At 33.7% G+C, this 24,812-nt stretch overlaps 1 protein-coding gene across 1 annotated transcript in view; it reads left to right on the top strand.

Annotated features, from left to right (window-relative positions):
• Positions 1 to 24,812, top strand: part of LOC145980795 (caveolin-1-like) — a 115,591-nt gene that overhangs the window by 48,706 nt on the left and 42,073 nt on the right. The window lies entirely within an intron of this gene.

Here is a 24,812-nt window from a genome sequence, read left to right as displayed (position 1 = left end):
GCGGTAACTTTCCACCATACGAGTAGAGCTCTTGGAACGTGCGTTCGTAGAAATGATCTTGAGAAGCGAAATAGCCGGTCCGTGTCCGCCAAACAAGAACGTCCATCGTCCTCTTGAAATTCTACCCAGAGATGCAGAAACCAGGAGCAGAAGCACCCAGGTTCGCCCAACACCACTTAAGGCAAGTCTTCATTCTATTTAGAAAGAGTGGCTTCGCTTATTCTATACCAACTATACTCTGTCTCGGATATCCCTGGAGCAAGCGAACGAAAACAAGCCTCTGCGCAAGTAGCGACGCGAGACGGCTCCAGGAATGAACACGTGAGAGGGAATGGGATTGCGTGGTGGGGGAAAGCGACTGCAGTTAACAGCAGCAGCGTATACTGCTACGCTCTGCCCACTCGATTTCGCCCTCTTCTCTGCCGCTGTGCGCGGCCTTGCTCCAGAGATAACCTGGTCAGAGTATATTCTGCTACATCTTCATTATTAGGGCTGAGCCGATACCGGTTTGAACCGATACCAATACTCTCACCGATTCCCACTGATCGATACTTGAAAATTTTAATAATTAAAAGTTATGCACAATATTTATAAATATTTATGTGCAAATATTCTTCCCCAATTTTATACATCAATTTACCAAGAAAATTGCTTTAAAATATTCAAGAATTACAACAGAATATTAAAATAGATTTTATGTAATGCACTATTCATGCACAATGGGTGCAAAATAAGAGTAAAGTTTGAATTTTGCATAATTTCCAAGATAATTAGGCTTCGCGAAAGTGTGTGAACCCTGTGAAAGACTAAAATGCCGGAATGGGTAAATAAATTCCAACTGATACTTTCTGATACCATTAGTATCGGCCCTAGACATTATTTATAAGTTTATGACGAAAAGTAAATAATATATCCGTAATATATCAAATTGTTACCAAATTGCTTATTATTAGGATTTTGTTGTTAATGAACATTTATATGGGTGCATCATCTCACTTTACACATTAATACTCGTTACATAGCACGGGCAGGCCCGAATTAGGGGAGGGGCACGGCCCGGAGCCTCCACCGAGGTAAAATTGCTTTAAAAAGGACCACGAAATAAAGATATAGATATTGGAAATGTGGTAAATATAAACACCCTGAAATAATTTGTCCTAATATGTAGACCTGAAATTTGTATTTGCAAATTCGAACCTGACCAACCTCCGTAGTATGGAGTGCTACGACGCCAGGGGTTCCGGGTTCAAATCCCGGTCTGGATATGGGTGTTCTTCTTGAGTGTTCCTTCATCAATTTCATCATATCACCAGACCTCGGATATTTAGGTTCTAAAAGTGTGCTTTTAGGTTCCTAAAATAGTTTCTAAAAATCCTAAAATAGGCTCTAAAAATTCTGAAATAGGTGTTAAAAATATTAAATTAGGCTAGAAAAATCCACCCAAAAAACTAAAATGGTACAAAATTCCTGAGAATTACTGATTCTATCTAAGTAGTGGAGATGTGAGATAACGTCTGTCGCTGCGTGGGTGGTCCTTTATTTGCGTATAATTAAGAACTTATTTGCACGGGTTTTAATTAATTCGCATGTACTTAGAATTCATTTGCACGTACTTAGAATACTTTACATTTATGTATTTGCATGTTTATAACTTTTTATGAATATATAATTATTTATTTTATGAAAAATATGTATATAGAAGGTAATTAGAGGTACTAAACGCTATGCATATGGTTTTATATTCATTACTGCAAAGTATGTAATGTATGAAATGTTAATATTAATGTTTATAGTATTAAAAATAAGTTTTCTATGGTTTATGAACCGCTATGAACGGTGGTAATGGCTGTAGGTACAGGTCCAATTACGATTGGGGACGGTCCCGGTACTCGAACCCTCGATATGCATCGGTAATAATTAGTACTATGTAATAATGTATGTTATTATGGTATGAAAGACGATGGTTTCACACGCTAGACAGAATACTGTCTCAGAATCTCGACTCCGCTCTGATGCCAGACAGAGAGAATGAATTAATATTCCGCCCAGGTAGAGGAGAAAGGAATTTAGGGAGTGTGCGTTCAAGGTCAAATGACGTCAGAACGTCAGAACAAAGGAAGATCCTGATTGACCAATCAGAGAACGCGTCGGTAGATTTTCAGAACCGGTTTTTTTTTCCAAGGTTAACCAGTACGCAAGAACAGGGGAAAGCTATGCAATACTGTAGGGCAGGGGAGGGATTCAACCAGACAACAAAGGATGTCTGGAATGGCAGCAAGGGTCAAATCTCTGAAGCTATGCGTCGCTTGTAGAACCGGTTTCCGCCGCCAATTAATATTCCGCTCAGGTTTGCCTTCAAGGCACAGGACGCTTTAGCGCAGGTTTTTTTTATCTGTACTATGAAGAAGGGAGAGCTATTAGGGACGGGGCCTACAGTTTTCACCATTTGCTTTTATCACGGGGTAACGAACCTAGGACCCTTTGATTATTGATTTAGGTAGTAAATGTATGTTACTGTGTGCTATTTAACTTAATTTTGAGTTTATTTTTTACCAAACTTTGACTTTATGTCAAACATTTTCACAGCTTATCCTTATTTTTACAAAAATAACACTATTTGTACTATTCAGGCAACATTTTTTATTAAATTTTGGACTCGCAAAGATATTTTTACAACTTTTTAACTTATTATTTTACAATTTTATGTTAATTTTTTACCAAAATAACACTATTTGTACTATTCAGGCAACACTTTTATTAAATTTTGGACTCAAAGACATTTTTTCAACTTTTAACTTATTATTTTACAACTTTAAGTTAATTTTTTACCAAAATAACACTATTTGTACTATTCAAGCAACATTTTTTATTAAATTTTGGACTCACAAAGACATTTTTTTCTACGTTTAACTTATTATTTTACAACTTTATATTAATTTTTTACCAAAATAATACTATTTGTACTAATCAGGCAACATTTTTTATTAAATTTTGGACTCACAAAGACATTTTTTCAACTTTTAACTTATTATTTTACAACTTTATGTTAATTTTTACCAAAATAACACTATTTGTACTATTCAGGCAACATTTTTTATTAAATTTTGTATTTACAAAGAGATTTTTTCAACTTTTAATTTATTATTTACAAGTTTATGCCTATTTTTTACTCAAATAACACAATTCTATCTGTTCAGGAAAGAATTTTAGTTACATTTTCGACACACAAAGTGTGTGTTCTCAACTTCTATCTGTTTATTTCACAAGTTTAGGCTTATTATTACCAAAATAACACAATTCAAGCTGTTCAGGAAAGACTTTTAGTTATATTTTCGACACACAGAGTGTGTGATCTCAATTTCTATCTGTTTATTTCACAAGTTTAGGCTTATTATTACTCAAATAACACAATTCTATCTGTTCAGGAAAGATTTTTAGTTACATTTTCGACACACAAAGTGTGTGTTCTCAACTTTTATTTGTTTATTTTACAAGTTTAGCCTAATATTTACTCAAATGACACTATTTATATTATTCAGGCACCATTTTTATTACATTTTGGACTCTCAAAGACACACACACACACACAGATATATATATATATATATATATATATATATATATATTATATATATATATATATATATATATATATAGAGAGAGAGAGAGAGAGAGAGAGAGAGAGAGAGATTTTTCCAAGTTTACAGGATTATTCTCCAGTTTACTCAAATAACACAATTTAGATGTGTTTTGAATTATATTTTGGATGCAAAAGTATGTTTTGACAAGTTCTACCCTTTTATTTTACAAGTTTAGGCTTATTATTACTCAAATAACACAATTTAATCCAGTCAGGAAGGATTTGTTATTATATTTTGGATGCACAAAGAGAGGTTTTCAACTTTTTTATTGATTTTTTGCAGGGTATGTATTAATTTTTATTTATTTTGTTTTGTATCATATATACATTTACAAATTTTTAACTTAGAGTTTAGTATTTATTTAATTTTTTTCCAAAACACTAAAAAAAAAGTACTTTTAGCTAAAATGTAAGCTTCAGAATATATTATTATTATTATTATTATTATTATTATTAGGGTTTACTGATTTCCACTATGCTATTTTTGGTTCTGTATTTCTATATGTATTTATTTAGATCCGGTTACGCCTGCTACGTAGGAAAGTTTGTTTATTTTAGAGTTTGCTGAGTATTTTGTTACTTTTATACTAGGTAAAGTTTCCAAAATATATCAGGTAGGGCTCCATCCATATACTTTTGTTTTTGCTGTTTGGAGATGATGCGATCAGCATCACTCTCCATCTGCTTTTTATTTTATGTACCCAATATTATTTTGAGGCTTAGTGAATTCTAGAGCCTATTTATGCAGGAGAGAGGGCTTGAAAATTTTCATTTCAGATAACCCACAACTATTTGTCAGAGTATTTTAAAGGATATTTTATATTTATTATGTGCTACTAGAATATCAAAGCTTGCTTAATTTTTATGTCTGTAACGCTGTTATTGTATTTCTAGCTAAGGTTTACTGGATAAAGTACACGAAATGTTTATCATTTCAACTATTTGCTTTTATACGAAGCCAAATTTTTAGTGTAACGAAAATTATTGTGTGTCTATAAAGACTGAAATACCTTTCCCGATGGGTCCATAACTGGACGCTTACGAACATTGTTCCTTTTATTTTAAAAAAATATAACCATTTATCAATATATTGACAATTCACAGGACAAGACGAAGTTCACAGACGACTGACTATATGGACCATAGGTCCACTTGCTAAATTTTTTTCTATGCTAGAAGAATAATTTAGCCTTATAGCCTTTTTCAAGGTATTTTAGAAGTATTACTGGTTTTTTGGGTGCATCAACATTTGGGTTATTTCCATTTGGTTTATTATACGAGGCTACAATCACTATCTGAACACTGAAATCCTCTGATTGAAACTAAAACCTTAGGCTGTAACTAGGGACTTAGTATGTGTATAACGACAATTTATAGGACAACACGATCCTTACAAAGGATTGTAGGTGATGTAGGCCCACACGCCAGAGCTTTGTTAATCTGCAAGAAGCATTTACAGCTAATGCTACGAGGAAATGAGGTTGATTTTTTACTGTTTCAAAAGAATGCTATCTTTTTATACACCCAATATTTGCTTTTTCAAGTAACTACATGTGCCAGAAGCACTTACAGGCCAACTCTAACTAGACTTCGATTTATGTAAATGTAGCAAGAACTATATTTCTGAGGAAGCACGCAAAAGCAGATTACCAGATTAAAGTATCAGAAAAACAGATTTTTCTATGCAAGTATATTTTTATTGATTGGATTATTTAACAGATCAAACAGGAAGACTGCAAAATTCATTAAATGTAGGTCTATAGTATAGGTGGTTTCAGAGATATAAAAAGAACAAATATAAGATTTCGCTTTTTTTGCTTCTGAGGCTAATCGCGACGCTAAGGGTAAATGGCGAGGAAATGTAACGGAGGAGAAACAGTCCCAAAAAATATGGGCTGCATGTAAGTTAATACCACAGAGATATTACAGTAGGTGTAGGTTCTACCACCAGAACTTTTCTATTATAATAATACTAGTTATGCTGTACTGTTAACTAAAGATGCTGATATTTGAGAAACTTAAAAGCTTACTCACGACTTACTGTTGCACAAGATCCGATGATAAAATTTAAAAATTGTAATCGCCCAGACAGGGATTCGAACCCTGGTCAGATAGGTTAAAAGCCTAACGTTATACTAACTAAACTATCTGGGCACAAGGTATTCTTTTCTTGAAAAGTTTGTTATGTTAAGAAATATATTGAAACGTTTGAGAACAATTTTGGTCTGGTTCGACAGAGAAGGAGACAACATTTCCAATTTTTACAGACTGGGTGTATTTTTCCACTATAGAGGCCTTCACTATATGTAATTCGAAATGCTAAAGTTCATTTAGCTTCCAAAATTGAGGTAAAGATTGTGTTTGGCGAGATTAACAAGTTACAATTATATCCAGTTACGGACAAATAAAGCTAAAACTCTCAGATTTACTGTACTAGCCAAGTTTAAGTAACATTTTTCTCACTTTAGTACAAATACCAAAGAAATAGGTATATTTTATTTATAATTTGACAAAATGTACTAGTATTTAATTCACAAAGTTAGGTAAAAAGCAGTATTTTTTAAAAAATATTGTTACTGCCTTCAAATTTTATGTTATTTAGCCACTATCAACTGGTTTACACTGTTTGGCATCCTTTAAATAGGAAAAGAAGGAATTATTTGTTTAGTATTTTTACTACTTTATATTTATTTAAGAAAACAATTCTACAGTTTAACTTAATTTTTAACAAATTGTTACTAATTTATATATCAAAGTTATGTTATTTAGAGTGTATGAAGGCGTATAAAGTTAATATTTGTACTTATCAGTGCAACTAACAATTATATTTTACACACAAAAGATGATGTTTACAGTTAAATTATTTGAATCAGAGAATAATATTTTACAGTAATTGATTCATTCAGCACTAGTCAGTACTTTTATGCATCAGAAAGTTTTCTTAATTTTCTATTACGCATGCTATTTTGGGCTATTCTTAAAATGTATTTCTAAGGCAAACTGGTTTAATTTTCTGCTTATAATGCAAAGTTGACATAGTTTTCGCACAATGCATTGTACATTTGTTATATCCTCTACTTTCAATCCATATATTATGCTTATTTAATGTATAACTAACTAAGTCTCTAGCCTTTTTACACCCGAATGTTTATGACTGCAGAAACACATGCCTTTCATCTGTCCCTGTCCTGAGGAAGATCTATATACTCCTTTCCTTCCCTACCAATTTCCTTTAGGTCCATCTCTACATTATCCCTCCATCTTTGTTTTGGTCTTTCTATTGGTCTTTTACCATCAGGTTTTCCAACAAGAATCCTGTATACTCTTTTTTCCTCTCCCATATGTACCACATGATCTACACACCTAAGTCTTTTTGATTTAAGCATTCTAATAATATCTGGACATGAATACAAATTATGTACTTCTAAATTATGTAATTTTCTCCATTTATCTGTCTACTCATCTGTTTTAGGCTCAAATATTTTCCTAGGGATTTTATTTTCAAATACTCTCAATTTATGTTCCTTTTTCAATGTAAGGGACCAAGTTTGTTTACTGTATTTAACTTTCATTTTTTGTAATTAACAAAAATTAAAAGCTTATACTGTAGTTATTATATCTTTTTCTATCAGCTTATTTTGAAATTAATATTATTAGTTATAGTCTTTGATTTATAACTATATTGCTTTTTTATCAATTTATCTAAGAGTACACGCAGACAAACACATGTGTACACACGTTTATGTAAATAGATATGCCTTTTTTCAATATTTTAGTATGAAGATTGCACTTTAGCTATTTAAGCAAGGGTAGGAAAGGTAGGATTTCTGAGAATTTGTTGCAGGATTTTGTTGTCCAAGTATAGATGAGAACTGAGCTGGGAGACTGTTTTGAACATTTTCATGAGAGTTTGCATGTGAACTGTATGCAAATTGAGCACTATTGACTGTGCATGCTTCTAAGTTTTGCTGTTATTTCACATCAACTTTGTGAGACTGTAGACAGTTTTCCTATTTCAAGTAGTTTTTATTGATTGTATTTGTATATGTTTTGGGGACTTAGCAGTTTTATGTTATGAGGCAGTTTGTTGTAGAATATTTTTACCGGATTGTTTTGAGATATTGAGTGTCTGCTGTTTTACTTGTAATTATTTTCCTTCTTGTGTTGTGTATTTGACTATATTTTGTCCAAGTTCGTAGTATTTAGAATAATTGTTATTGACTTGTAGATGTAGGGAGTAATAATCCTTTGCAAGATGCTCTATACTTTAGTCTGAACATTATTCTTAGTGTTCACTTTTGAAGCCTTAGTATTCTGGTAGTATTATTAATGTAGAGGTAAATTAGGCTGAAATGTAGGCATTTTTCTGATACATTATACTCACTTAGTTGTTTCAGCAGGTAGAAGTTGCATGATGGTTTACTGCTGATGATGTTAATTTGCTCTTCTTATGTACTACGTATGATGTAGCTTACTTGAGTAATTGGAATTTTCTACTGAAAAAAGGATTGCTTGTCTATTTTATTCCTATGTTGTTGAGTTTGTCCATAAGCAAGCCATGTTTTTACTCTATCCTATGCCTTGGAAGAATCTAGATATATTGTGTTGGCAGTTTTATGTTTCTCTAAGGTTTCAGCTATGTAGTTTTTTAAACTGTGCTATGGGTGTGACTATTGATTTATCTTTCTGGATGCCATGTTGGTTTCTGTGTATTCCTCTTGCTGCTTGAATTTGACTTAGGTTGTTTGCTTTTTTTCTTTATATGTTTATTTGTTCAGTTTTTTTTATTTTTTTAATATTCTTTTACATAAAAAAATCAAAGTACATTGTTAAAGTCAAAGTGTGTTAAAATTCTATTTTTCAAAGTTAAAATTTTAAAAATACAATTTTCTAAATTCAAAAGTTATAATAGTATATTTTTGTTAGTAGAAGTTTTTATACTAGGGCAAATTATTTTGTTGTTAATGTAAAATTTGTTAGTTAATGTAAAATTAAAGTAATTAAACATCAATTTTTCAAAGTTAAAGTTTTAAAAATACAATTTTCTAAAATTAAAAGTTATAATAGTACATTTTTGTTAGTAGAAGTTTTTTTTTTTTACTAGAGTAAATTATTTTGTTGTTAAAGTAAAATATGTTAGTTAATGTAAAATTAAAATAATTAAAATTCAAAAAAATAAAAAATACTGAACAAATAAACATATAAAGAAAAAAAGCAAACAACCTAAGTCAAATTCAAGCAGCACGAGGAATACACAGAAACCAACATGGCATCCAGAAAGATAAATCAATAGTCACACCCATAGCACAGTTTAAAAAACTACATAGCTGAAACCTTAGAGAAACATAAAACTGCCAACACAATATATCTAGATTCTTCCAAGGCATAGGATAGAGTAAAAACATGGCTTGCTTATGGACAAACTCAACAACATAGGAATAAAATAGACAAGCAATCCTTTTTTCAGTAGAAAATTCCAATTACTCAAGTAAGCTACATCATACGTAGTACATAAGAAGAGCAAATTAACATCATCAGCAGTAAACCATCATGCAACTTCTACCTGCTGAAACAACTAAGTGAGTATAATGTATCAGAAAAATGCCTACATTTCAGCCTAATTTACCTCTACATTAATAATACTACCAGAATACTAAGACTTCAAAAGTGAACACTAAGAATAATGTTCAGACTAAAGTATAGAGCATCTTGCAAAGGATTATTACTCCCTACATCTACAAGTCAATAACAATTATTCTAAATACTACGAACTTGGACAAAATATAGTCAAATACACAACACAAGAAGGAAAATAATTACAAGTAAAACAGCAGACACTCAATATCTCAAAACAATCCGGTAAAAATATTCTACAACAAACTGCCTCATAACATAAAACTGCTAAGTCCCCAAAACATATACAAATACAATCAATAAAAACTACTTGAAATAGGAAAACTGTCTACAGTCTCACAGAGTTGATGTGAAATAACAGCAAAACTTAGAAGCATGCACAGTCAATAGTGCTCAATTTGCATACAGTTCACATGCAAACTCTCATGAAAATGTTCAAAACAGTCTCCCAGCTCAGTTCTCATCTATACTTGGACAACAAAATCCTGCAACAAATTCTCAGAAATCCTACCTTTCCTACCCTTGCTTAAATAGCTAAAGTGCAATCTTCATACTAAAATATTGAAAAAAGGCATATCTATTTACATAAACGTGTGTACACATGTGTTTGTCTGCGTGTACTCTTAGATAAATTGATAAAAAAGCAATATAGTTATAAATCAAAGACTATAACTAATAATATTAATTTCAAAATAAGCTGATAGAAAAAGATATAATAACTACAGTATAAGCTTTTAATTTTTGTTAATTACAAAAAATGAAAGTTAAATACAGTAAACAAACTTGGTCCCTTACATTGAAAAAGGAACATAAATTGAGAGTATTTGAAAATAAAATCCCTAGGAAAATATTTGAGCCTAAAACAGATGAGTAGACAGATAAATGGAGAAAATTACATAATTTAGAAGTACATAATTTGTATTCATGTCCAGATATTATTAGAATGCTTAAATCAAAAAGACTTAGGTGTGTAGATCATGTGGTACATATGGGAGAGGAAAAAAGAGTATACAGGATTCTTGTTGGAAAACCTGATGGTAAAAGACCAATAGAAAGACCAAAACAAAGATGGAGGGATAATGTAGAGATGGACCTAAAGGAAATTGGTAGGGAAGGAAAGGAGTATATAGATCTTCCTCAGGACAGGGACAGATGAAAGGCATGTGTTTCTGCAGTCATAAACATTCGGGTGTAAAAAGGCTAGAGACTTAGTTAGTTATACATTAAATAAGCATAATATATGGATTGAAAGTAGAGGATATAACAAATGTACAATGCATTGTGCGAAAACTATGTCAACTTTGCATTATAAGCAGAAAATTAAACCAGTTTGCCTTAGAAATACATTTTAAGAATAGCCCAAAATAGCATGCGTAATAGAAAATTAAGAAAACTTTCTGATGCATAAAAGTACTGACTAGTGCTGAATGAATCAATTACTGTAAAATATTATTCTCTGATTCAAATAATTTAACTGTAAACATCATCTTTTGTGTGTAAAATATAATTGTTAGTTGCACTGATAAGTACAAATATTAACTTTATACGCCTTCATACACTCTAAATAACATAACTTTGATATATAAATTAGTAACAATTTGTTAAAAATTAAGTTAAACTGTAGAATTGTTTTCTTAAATAAATATAAAGTAGTAAAAATACTAAACAAATAATTCCTTCTTTTCCTATTTAAAGGATGCCAAACAGTGTAAACCAGTTGATAGTGGCTAAATAACATAAAATTTGAAGGCAGTAACAATATTTTTTAAAAAATACTGCTTTTTACCTAACTTTGTGAATTAAATACTAGTACATTTTGTCAAATTATAAATAAAATATACCTATTTCTTTGGTATTTGTACTAAAGTGAGAAAAATGTTACTTAAACTTGGCTAGTACAGTAAATCTGAGAGTTTTAGCTTTATTTGTCCGTAACTGGATATAATTGTAACTTGTTAATCTCGCCAAACACAATCTTTACCTCAATTTTGGAAGCTAAATGAACTTTAGCATTTCGAATTACATATAGTGAAGGCCTCTATAGTGGAAAAATACACCCAGTCTGTAAAAATTGGAAATGTTGTCTCCTTCTCTGTCGAACCAGACCAAAATTGTTCTCAAATGTTTCAATATATTTCTTAACATAACAAACTTTTCAAGAAAAGAATACCTTGTGCCCAGATAGTTTAGTTAGTATAACGTTAGGCTTTTAACCTATCTGACCAGGGTTCGAATCCCTGTCTGGGCGATTACAATTTTTAAATTTTATCATCGGATCTTGTGCAACAGTAAGTCGTGAGTAAGCTTTTAAGTTTCTCAAATATCAGCATCTTTAGTTAACAGTACAGCATAACTAGTATTATTATAATAGAAAAGTTCTGGTGGTAGAACCTACACCTACTGTAATATCTCTGTGGTATTAACTTACATGCAGCCCATATTTTTTGGGACTGTTTCTCCTCCGTTACATTTCCTCGCCATTTACCCTTAGCGTCGCGATTAGCCTCAGAAGCAAAAAAAGCGAAATCTTATATTTGTTCTTTTTATATCTCTGAAACCACCTATACTATAGACCTACATTTAATGAATTTTGCAGTCTTCCTGTTTGATCTGTTAAATAATCCAATCAATAAAAATATACTTGCATAGAAAAATCTGTTTTTCTGATACTTTAATCTGGTAATCTGCTTTTGCGTGCTTCCTCAGAAATATAGTTCTTGCTACATTTACATAAATCGAAGTCTAGTTAGAGTTGGCCTGTAAGTGCTTCTGGCACATGTAGTTACTTGAAAAAGCAAATATTGGGTGTATAAAAAGATAGCATTCTTTTGAAACAGTAAAAAATCAACCTCATTTCCTCGTAGCATTAGCTGTAAATGCTTCTTGCAGATTAACAAAGCTCTGGCGTGTGGGCCTACATCACCTACAATCCTTTGTAAGGATCGTGTTGTCCTATAAATTGTCGTTATACACATACTAAGTCCCTAGTTACAGCCTAAGGTTTTAGTTTCAATCAGAGGATTTCAGTGTTCAGATAGTGATTGTAGCCTCGTATAATAAACCAAATGGAAATAACCCAAATGTTGATGCACCCAAAAAACCAGTAATACTTCTAAAATACCTTGAAAAAGGCTATAAGGCTAAATTATTCTTCTAGCATAGAAAAAAATTTAGCAAGTGGACCTATGGTCCATATAGTCAGTCGTCTGTGAACTTCGTCTTGTCCTGTGAATTGTCAATATATTGATAAATGGTTATATTTTTTTAAAATAAAAGGAACAATGTTCGTAAGCGTCCAGTTATGGACCCATCGGGAAAGGTATTTCAGTCTTTATAGACACACAATAATTTTCGTTACACTAAAAATTTGGCTTCGTATAAAAGCAAATAGTTGAAATGATAAACATTTCGTGTACTTTATCCAGTAAACCTTAGCTAGAAATACAATAACAGCGTTACAGACATAAAAATTAAGCAAGCTTTGATATTCTAGTAGCACATAATAAATATAAAATATCCTTTAAAATACTCTGACAAATAGTTGTGGGTTATCTGAAATGAAAATTTTCAAGCCCTCTCTCCTGCATAAATAGGCTCTAGAATTCACTAAGCCTCAAAATAATATTGGGTACATAAAATAAAAAGCAGATGGAGAGTGATGCTGATCGCATCATCTCCAAACAGCAAAAACAAAAGTATATGGATGGAGCCCTACCTGATATATTTTGGAAACTTTACCTAGTATAAAAGTAACAAAATACTCAGCAAACTCTAAAATAAACAAACTTTCCTACGTAGCAGGCGTAACCGGATCTAAATAAATACATATAGAAATACAGAACCAAAAATAGCATAGTGGAAATCAGTAAACCCTAATAATAATAATAATAATAATAATAATAATATATTCTGAAGCTTACATTTTAGCTAAAAGTACTTTTTTTTTAGTGTTTTGGAAAAAAATTAAATAAATACTAAACTCTAAGTTAAAAATTTGTAAATGTATATATGATACAAAACAAAATAAATAAAAATTAATACATACCCTGCAAAAAATCAATAAAAAAGTTGAAAACCTCTCTTTGTGCATCCAAAATATAATAACAAATCCTTCCTGACTGGATTAAATTGTGTTATTTGAGTAATAATAAGCCTAAACTTGTAAAATAAAAGGGTAGAACTTGTCAAAACATACTTTTGCATCCAAAATATAATTCAAAACACATCTAAATTGTGTTATTTGAGTAAACTGGAGAATAATCCTGTAAACTTGGAAAAATCTCTCTCTCTCTCTCTCTCTCTCTCTCTCTCTCTCTCTCTCTCTCTCTCTATATATATATATATATATATATATATATATATATATATATATATATATATATATATATATATATATCTGTGTGTGTGTGTGTGTGTCTTTGAGAGTCCAAAATGTAATAAAAATGGTGCCTGAATAATATAAATAGTGTCATTTGAGTAAATATTAGGCTAAACTTGTAAAATAAACAAATAAAAGTTGAGAACACACACTTTGTGTGTCGAAAATGTAACTAAAAATCTTTCCTGAACAGATAGAATTGTGTTATTTGAGTAATAATAAGCCTAAACTTGTGAAATAAACAGATAGAAATTGAGATCACACACTCTGTGTGTCGAAAATATAACTAAAAGTCTTTCCTGAACAGCTTGAATTGTGTTATTTTGGTAATAATAAGCCTAAACTTGTGAAATAAACAGATAGAAGTTGAGAACACACACTTTGTGTGTCGAAAATGTAACTAAAAGTCTTTCCTGAACAGATAGAATTGTGTTATTTGAGTAAAAAATAGGCATAAACTTGTAAATAATAAATTAAAAGTTGAAAAAATCTCTTTGTAAATACAAAATTTAATAAAAAATGTTGCCTGAATAGTACAAATAGTGTTATTTTGGTAAAAATTAACATAAAGTTGTAAAATAATAAGTTAAAAGTTGAAAAAATGTCTTTGTGAGTCCAAAATTTAATAAAAAATGTTGCCTGATTAGTACAAATAGTATTATTTTGGTAAAAAATTAATATAAAGTTGTAAAATAATAAGTTAAACGTAGAAAAAAATGTCTTTGTGAGTCCAAAATTTAATAAAAAATGTTGCTTGAATAGTACAAATAGTGTTATTTTGGTAAAAAATTAACTTAAAGTTGTAAAATAATAAGTTAAAAGTTGAAAAAATGTCTTTGAGTCCAAAATTTAATAAAAGTGTTGCCTGAATAGTACAAATAGTGTTATTTTGGTAAAAAATTAACATAAAATTGTAAAATAATAAGTTAAAAAGTTGTAAAAATATCTTTGCGAGTCCAAAATTTAATAAAAAATGTTGCCTGAATAGTACAAATAGTGTTATTTTTGTAAAAATAAGGATAAGCTGTGAAAATGTTTGACATAAAGTCAAAGTTTGGTAAAAAATAAACTCAAAATTAAGTTAAATAGCACACAGTAACATACATTTACTACCTAAATCAATAATCAAAGGGTCCTAGGTTCGTTACCCCGTGATAAAAGCAAATGGTGAAAACTGTAGGCCCCGTCCCTAATAGCTCTCCCTTCTTCATAGTACAGATAAAAAAAACCTGCGCTAAAGCGTCCTGTGCCTTGAAGGCAAACCTGAGCGGAATATTAATTGGCGGCGGAAACCGGTTCTACAAGCGACGCATAGCTTCAGAGATTTGACCCTTGCTGCCATTCCAGACATCCTTTGTTGTCTGGTTGAATCCCTCCCCTGCCCTACAGTATTGCATAGCTTTCCCCTGTTCTTGCGTACTGGTTAACCTTGGAAAAAAAAACCGGTTCTGAAAATCTACCGACGCGTTCTCTGATTGGTCAATCAGGATCTTCCTTTGTTCTGACGTTCTGACGTCATTTGACCTTGAACGCACACTCCCTAAATTCCTTTCTCCTCTACCTGGGCGGAATATTAATTCATTCTCTCTGTCTGGCATCAGAGCGGAGTCGAGATTCTGAGACAGTATTCTGTCTAGCGTGTGAAACCATCGTCTTTCATACCATAATAACATACATTATTACATAGTACTAATTATTACCGATGCATATCGAGGGTTCGAGTACCGGGACCGTCCCCAATCGTAATTGGACCTGTACCTACAGCCATTACCACCGTTCATAGCGGTTCATAAACCATAGAAAACTTATTTTTAATACTATAAACATTAATATTAACATTTCATACATTACATACTTTGCAGTAATGAATATAAAACCATATGCATAGCGTTTAGTACCTCTAATTACCTTCTATATACATATTTTTCATAAAATAAATAATTATATATTCATAAAAAGTTATAAACATGCAAATACATAAATGTAAAGTATTCTAAGTACGTGCAAATGAATTCTAAGTACATGCGAATTAATTAAAACCCGTGCAAATAAGTTCTTAATTATACGCAAATAAAGGACCACCCACGCAGCGACAGACGTTATCTCACATCTCCACTACTTAGATAGAATCGTTTAAAAAAATCACAAGTACCGTAAGTAATTTTAGTAGGTATATGTAACAAACAAATGTTAATTTTCTAACCAAAATTTCATTTGTATCCATCATTTTCAAAATTATCTACAAATTATTGTATTACTATACTTGTGCAGTTAGCAAAAGTTACTTGTTGGTATGAAAAATGATTTACGTATGTATAATTTGCTGCACAATATCAGGGTGGAATTCCTTGAATTCTGGGAATTATTGGCTGTGGAAATTATGCATGGATTTTGGTAAAACATGAAGAAAGGTACAAGCAGATCGTTAATTTTATTTTTATCTTTTAATTAATTTTCGACTGAAACATAATCAGTGGTGAAACGTTACTTCGGAAGGAGTGAATGCTACAAAAGGACCGAACTGATGCGAAAGTAAGCAAGACCACACAGATCAGAAGTTTGCACTTCGGACTGTGTAGGCAGTAGAGGCGATTTGGTGCAAAAACTGGGGGAGGGGACAAGGACCAGTGGCGTAGCCATATATCGCAAGGCCCTTGGCGAGATTAGAATGCAAGCCCCTCTCCCCCATCCGTTCTTTAAATTTGAAAGTTCAGTGTGAATCGATATAAAATCCTAAAGGATACGTCAGCAAATATCATATTTAAATAACATTAATAATAAATTACTGACGGAAATGATATTTAATAATATGCGACGGAGAAATTTACACTTGGCAGAGGTATATTCTTGTAACACAATGCTGGAGTTTCCTTCAAGCAAAGTAGTTTAAAGATGTTCTTCAGGCACTAAGACATAACTGAAATATTCTTAAATATGCTACTTTTTTTAAAATCAGAAATGCAAGCAGAACGGAGGAAGAGGAGGATGCTAAACCACAATCCTGTCAAAATATCGAAGGCTGGATCTTCGACACAATCGGTTTCAATATCAACAAATCTTAAATGCCTCACAACTTGCTCCGTGGCAGTTATAGGTGCTTTATTGTTAAAATATTCAAATTGGAAGTTCACGGTCAAGAGAAATAAGAAAAGACAAGACATAGCACTTCTTATTCAAGAAAATTTGATTTGATTTGCCTTATTTTACTTCGCTTCTTGTGCCACTTTTGGCTAATTTGCGAAGATGGGAATGATAATGATATGATGAAATTGATGAATGGACACTCAGAAACATCCATACCCAGACCAGGATTCGAACCCGGAACCCATAGCGTCGTAGCGCGATATGCTAACCACTCCGCCACATTCAAGATAAGAATGAGTGGATAAAAATGTCCAAGCACGTTATCGTGATTTTTTACGTACATGTTTCACATGAGAAAGACGACAATAATTTTACTTTTTTCGGACCCTCTTAGTCTTAGGGTCCAGCCCGCGTGCATGTTACGGCTCTGATTTGACGTATTCATTCAAATTATAACGTTAAACTACAATTTAAAGCCAGATATAAAAAGAGTATGTTTTAATTTTATTGCCCTCAAAAATTAGCCTTTTCCATTTATTTTTCTCACTTCTATTTATTACAGTTTTCGTATCAATGGGACACAAGCCCCATCATGCGCGAGGCCCCGGGCGGTAGCCTACTTGCCTCACTCCTTGCTACGCCACTGGCAAGGACAGTTTACTTTGTCTTGGTAGTCAAGGCCTAGCATTAAGGGTCTATAGTAGGAGGGAACTGCCCCTTCTAATCGCCATCACTTTGTGCAGTGGCGTCAGACATTTTGTTTCGTTTAGTGTGTTTAGAGCTTTGAAAAAGATCAAGATTTGGAGGGGGGATTCACAGGAGACATGTTTCAAACACGCTAATCATTGAATTATTTCGTTACCAAACCGAGTGAATACCTATGAGAGATGTAAAAATCATGTAAAACCTAAAAAAAGTATGAGCCTAAAAAAAGGTTTAATTTAGGCACGTAAATCTAGAATAGGTTCTAACAAGCAAAATAGGTTATTTTAGGCACTATAAACCTTCGTCAGTTGTTGCGGTTTTTTTAATGAAAAGCTAACATAACTTGTTATTTCTTATTTACCTACAAAGGAAAAAATAGGAAAAACCTAAAATCCGAGTTCTAATCATCACTTATACTCATCTTCGCGATTAGTCAAAATTGGCAGAAAAGCAAAGTAAAATCAGCCAAGTCAATCAATCAATCAATCAAATTCGAACCTGAGCACGATCAAAAATTAACAAAATGAATAAGCTGCTCAGGGAGTGGTAAAATCAGGAGTCGGAACCTGGCGAAAGAAAGGTTTTTGGTTTGACTTCTTATCTTTTTACAGGAACTTCTTGGGATGACATCTTTTCTTGTTGATTCATCAATTGCATCTAATCGTCATTAGATGCAATGGCAATTTGCCGAAAGTTACAAAAAAGAGACGCGAAAAAAGAAAAAGACTAACTTAATGAAAAAATGTCCCAAACAAACCCTTAATTAATAATTCTGAAAATTAAAAACTGAATAAAATCTTTCAAATCATTCATGCTCAGTTTCTAATTAATGGTATTTGTCGCCCTAGACTGAAGCATGTCATACTTCCACGTCTCCGCTTCATAATTCTAACCTACTAACCTGGTTTGTTCATCGATAAGTAGCCTAATTACTACTTATAAAAATATAATGTCGAACTACAGTACATCCTAAAAGTTTCTATTGTAATTGAATTCAAACGTGAAACATAATTAGAAACGAAATTAGAAAAAATGAATCTAGATATGGTATCGAGACGAAACGAGACTAGGCATAGTCTCGTATTTTGTTTGAGGAGACTCGCCTAGGTCTCGAAAGGCAAGTCTGTCTCAACTTGATCTTGTATCGAGTCTCGAAATATGTAATATAACGAACAGACATAGCATGTCGCTGTACAAACTTTCGCAGCATATATAGGGTATTAAGGTAAACAACTTCTCTTATTGACGTTTTTCTGTTTAGACGCTACGAACCATGAATAAAATGTTATCCTGGATGTCTGTTACCATGCTGCTAAGGTTCACAATTGGCCCTAATGGATTAACTTTCCACTTACAATAAACAAAACATGTAATCTATCAGTGAAAAATCGGGTAACCAGCCTACTATTGATTGATTGAGTTGGTGTCTTAAGTTCACTTTATGCACAGTAAGGCTAATCGGGACTGGACCTATAGTTTAAAGTGGGTTCCGAACCACTATGTGCCTCCACCGGGTATCGAACCCGGGACCCCTTGATTACAAGGCAACGACGCTACCACTGCGCCATCGGGGAGGCTCAACCAGCCTACTAGAAAGTGCAAGTAAGTCATAAAACAAATCAACTTTTATTTATGTGATAAGTTACCGAAATTTGTACTTTGCTCATACTTTTTTATATTTTTCTACATCATTACATTAAACAAGAAAGAATTGTCAATAGAAACATGTCCTGGCCGGGATTCAAAGCCAGAAACGTAACAGGCTAAATCGTGGTGGGAACTCCTGTTGTGTTTCATCTGATACCTTCTCATTCACCGGCTGGCGTGTGCCTAAGGTATCGTGTTTCCAGTGCATGCGTGGCACAGGCGGCACAGGGACTGTTATCAAGTTGCAACATGTCCTTTGACTTTTGGGTCTTTTTGCGATAAGCAGAAACTAGCAGGAGAGAGAGAATACGAAACTTTTTTTACGTCCATTGACCTTTCTTTGTCCTTAAGGGCGAGTGTCAACTATCACTTCGGCGCAACAAAACTCTCAACTGCGTTACAGATATCGATTTTCAAAAAGTACACAGTTAAAATTGTTTCATAAGCAAATTCAAATGAGTTGCTTACCCTAAAACAGGACATTTAGGCAGGAAGGAAGCTGTATTTACAATTTTGAAAAATGTGTCATTTCACCCTTTGTGGTAATACCTAATCAGTTTAAACTGTCACGTACATAGGTATAAGGATGAGGTCTTGTTTCTTTCTACAAAAAATGTTATCGTTAGAAAAATTGAAAAACTGATAATTTTGTAACTACGTATTTACATAAATCTCCACTTTTTCTCAATTACATTCGTCATGCATCCTCAAAGAAAATAATGCGGAAGGGAACGTAATGAGACAATAAGTTGTTACGAAATCGCCATGCAAAGAAAGAAAAAAAAATGTTGTGGGTTTGCCTGCACTTAGTGCTCAACCGACGTATCGGTATCGGAAATATATCGGTTGGAGTTTAATCACCAATACCGGCCGATACTTTTACGAAGTCCGAGTATCTTCCGAGGTATATGCGAGGAAACATAGGCGCAACTTGGCAGGGTCAAGGGGAGGGAGGTACTTTTCATCTGAGAGAAACCAACAATTAGCGAAATATCACAATGGAGCAAACAGCTGTTGTGATGCAAAATCTTGTTCAGTTCAACAGACAGGTTTTGACCAAATGTTTACGGACTCTTGTAGCTCATTCTTTCACCACTCGGAGAGGTTGTTCTGCATCCTGTATCGACGAAAGCTGAGGTGGAAAACGTACCAAACGATGATTTGATTTGGTGTTTTAAGTCCACTTTATGCACAGTAAGGTTAATCGGGACTGGACCTACAGTTTAAAGTGGGTTCCGAACCACTTGTGCCTTCACCGGATGTACCTAACGATGAGAACTGTGCACAGATTACACTGGAGGAAGTGTTAAATATATTTTTAAAAAGCTAAAATGCATACCATTGTGAGGAGCATATTTCTAAATGATTGTAAATTACAATTGAAATTAGAGATTAAAAAGTGGCCGCGGTGGCTCAGTCGGTAACGCGTCTGACTACCATGCTCAAGGTCCCGGGTTCGATCCCCGGCCGGTTCAAATCCGGGAACTTTTCTAACGGTGGAAGCGGCCCCGGCGCCTACCCAGCGTCGAATAACATGGGTACCTGGGGGAAACCCTGGGGGGTAAAGGCGGTCAGGGGCGTGATGCTGATCACATCACCCCCACTCACGACCGGATCAAGAAAGTGTGGGGCGTTACCCCCGCACCCCCTATACGCCTTCATGGCGTGGTGCTATGCACAGGGAATTGTATTAATATAGTTAGTGTGTATCATTGAAAAGCATTGTTTCAGTGCTTCCCTCCTAAATTTTCCAAAAACATTGGTTTTTAGTCGGGAGTTCCCCACGCAAAATACAGTGACAGGGCTGTGACACAGCCCTCCCCCCCTCCCCTGCTGCCCCAAACTATGGTCTTTCCATGGTGATGGCGCAGGGAAAAAAATAGGAAGCAGAGTTGTCGGGAATATTTTCTGGAGGCAGCCACAGTCAATGTAACTAAATACTACATGAAAACGACCATTTGGGCATAAAGAGCATTTATTTATGTAGTTTATGGAGGGGACGGTAGGAGGACAGACTGGTTGATTGGTGTTTTCCTCCCTGCTCCAAGGGGCTGTAACTGTTTTGCATATGTCCTGTAAAATGTTTCAGAGTTAACTTTATTTTATTCCAACTGTGTGAATTATTTACCAACATCTGAAAAAAATCAAATGAGGCCCTGGGCCCTACGCCACTCCCAAGGTATTTTGGGGACAGACCTCCGCCAATCCCATTAATCCGCCCTTGCTTCGAAACCTAATGCGTTGTCGTGAATGTGTGCAAGTTACAACACTGATGATTGTTTGAATCCAAATTTTGTTTTTTTGTGGAAGGTAATTTAACTGGTTTTCGAATTTGAACGATAATCTCCAAAAAATTCTTGACAGTCTCTGTAAATTCAGCAAGTTGTGAGCGCTCCTTTATTGCCTCCGAAGACTCAGGACGTGTACAGGCAACACTTCTGGACAAGAAAGACTTCACTACCTTGTTACCAGAAGTTTTGCCCACACTGATATGCCATAATGTGGTATGCACCATAAAGGGCACTTGCTTGCCTTAATTAAACATACAATAACTTGTATTTTGGGCAAACTTCAGATTGAAGGCTCTCTCTAAGCTTATAAATTGCGTTTCTTCCCCAAACCAAACTTTACTGTGTTTTTAAAATTTCTATTCGGCTCTCGTGGACGCTATTTTTTTATGAGATATAAAACTTATCAGTTCTGCCCCCCTCCCCCCCCCACACACACATAAAGTTAGGTTCCAAGTTACGCCCATGCGAGGAAATATGTATAACAATGAAGTAGAACCTTTTCTGTATATTATTAATTCTTATGAAGGTATTTACAATTTTGTGGTGCATTAACATGGACACTGAGAACAAGTGAGAAAAAGCGACTGGAAGCCCTAGAAATGTGGTTATGAAGAGGAATGGAACAGTGAAATGGGCAGAAAAAAGTGAGAAATGAAGCAGTGCTAGAAAGAGTTGGGGGAAAGAGATCAATGCTGGTCCGCTGGACATAATCATAAAGAGAAAAATAAATTGGTTGGGGTCACTGGATGAGAAGAAACTGTATCCAAAGGGATGCTATTGAAGGAATGGTCGAGGGATAGAAGATTCCGGGCAAGAAGATGATTCCAAATGATTGACGACATCAAAATAAATGGGTCCTATGCTGCTACAAATCTCAAGATCTTCATGCACTAACTAAGAAAATCCATCATAACTCCTTTAATAGTTGTTTTGAAAAAAAATGTAGATACATGTTTTGTCCAGAATTGAAAAAAAAATTGATTCTTAGTTTTTTTTCATATCTTGCACTGTAATGGAGATATATCTAATTTATAGTGAAACTATTTCGTGCCCTTTTCTGCAAGGATTCTATGCATATTTTACACTTTACTTGACATTTTGGCATATAAAGGGATGAAATTACTGCCTGTGATATTTTGTTGATGCCTACTATTGTGGCGTATTGCCTGTGTGACATCATACATCCAAGATGGCTGCCTCTGCAGACATTGACGAACATATACGACCCTATATCCTTAACTCTTTTTGGAGTAATTTTAATTATTTGTACGTTCGTTGGGTTTTACACAAAGGGAACACATGTGTATCAAGGATTCTTTCATTTGGAGTAATGCAATCATGTACTATTACTACAGGTGTTTTGCTGGATAATGTGTCAGAGACCATACATGACTTCCCAAATCCAAGATGGCCGCCTTGAAGGTTCTGCACATGACATACTGTCCATAACCTGATTTAGAGTTCGTTTATCAGATTTTTCCAGACGCATTATCGGTTTATAAATAACAAATGAAAAATATTAATTATTATTATTATCCTTTTCATTACTATAATTATGAATATTACAGTAAAGGAGTAATAACATCTAACTAACTAACTCTCTAGCCTTCTTAAACCCGAAGGTTCATGGCTGCAGCAACACAGGCCTTCCATCTGTCCCTATCTTGAGCAAGATCTATATACTCTTTTCCATCCCTACCGATTTCCCTTAGGTCCATCTCCACGTTGTCCCTCCATCTTCGTCTTGGCCTTCCTACTGGTCTCTTACCATCAGGTTTCCCAACAAGAATCCTGTAAACTCCTCTTTCCTCTCCCATTCGTGCCACATGGCCTGCCCACCTAAGTCTTCTTGATTTAATTATTCTAATAATGTCTGGACATGAATACAAATTATGTAGTTCTAAATTATGTAACCTTCTCCACTCACCTGTCTCCTCATCCCTTTTAGGTCCAAATATTTTCCTAAGGATCTTATTTTCAAATACTCTCAATTTATGTTACTCTTTCAATGTAAGGGACCAAGTTTCACACCCATATAATACTACAGGCAAAATTACGGTTTTGTATATTTTAACTTTTAGTTTCTTAGATATTAAACGAGAAGACAAAAATTTATGAAGAGAGAAGTAACATGCATTTCCTGAATTAAGCCTACTTTTTATTTCCTCTTTAATATAATTTTCATTTGTTAATATTACTCCTAAGTATTTGAATTTGGAAACTGGTTCAAAAGAGTTGTTATCAATAATTAGATTTTGATTATTACCTAACACTTGGTTTCGGCCTGTAAGCATATATTTAGTTTTCTCTTTGTTAACTTCCAAACCTATCTCTTTAGCAGTTTTGAAAAATATTTTAGCATTATTCTTAATTGTATTCACATCATCCCCCAGTAAGTCTACATCATCTGCATATGCTAACAACTGAGTCACACCATTTAATTTTAGTCCTTCTTTAGTTTCTTTTACCTTCCTAACAGCATATTCTAAGGCAAAATTAAAGAGCAATGGAGATAATGCATCTCCTTGTTTTAACCCATCATGAATTGTAAATTTGTCAGACATATTAATACCCACACGAATTTTACTTTCTGTTTCACTGGTGCATATTTTTATCATACTAACAAGCTTCTTAGGTATTCCAAACTCTACTAATATATTATATAATTTATCTCTTTTGACCGAATCATATGCTTTTTTGAAATCAATGAATAGCTGATGGACATTTTGATTATATTCCCTGTGAATTCCGCATTGTCTTTTGAAATTTAAGCAGCTCACCTGTCATCAAGATTGAGAGTGGTTGTAATCATTTGGGAAATATCATGTCATTAATATAGTCACTTTATTCAAATTTCTCGTCACTCTTATCCGAGTGTCTGTCCTGTAGGTCATTGTTTTCACACTTTTCTTCATCTGCACTACAAAGAGACAGTTCAGTACGTCGCAGGGACTGACCCCGGCATATGCATGAACATTTACTCTTTCCGCAACCACATTTCATCTGTAATCTTCTCTGAAGTTCTAGGTAGTGTGAATATGACAAGACTGTCATCCTCAGTTTCTTCTTTCTCCATTCAACAGCCTATTGGGGTGGGTAGATTTGGATGTTTCTTTTCTGCTTTTATTTCACTCCAATACTTGAAAGTAACTCCTCCTAGTGAACGGTGTGAAGGCCACTTTGGCGTTCACACTATCTATTAATGGTATCCCAGTTTGTGTTTGTACTTGCAAAGAAAGCAAAAAAAGTGGTTGTTGAACGCATTTCATGGCGCAGTAGATGATGTGCTTCAATCTCTTGCAAATCTCGGTTTTCCTGGATTCGATGAACAAAATGAAAGAATGAATTGATTTATTTTACTTCTCGTTTCTGCTACTTTTGGCTAATTTCAAAGATGAAAATGATTATAAGATGAAATAGATGGAAGGACAAT

Source organism: Lepisma saccharinum, chromosome 2, assembly GCF_977018435.1.
Source record: "Lepisma saccharinum chromosome 2, izLepSacc3.1, whole genome shotgun sequence".
Classification (NCBI taxonomy): domain Eukaryota; kingdom Metazoa; phylum Arthropoda; class Insecta; order Zygentoma; family Lepismatidae; genus Lepisma; species Lepisma saccharinum.
This window is presented reverse-complemented; position numbering and strand designations above follow the sequence as displayed.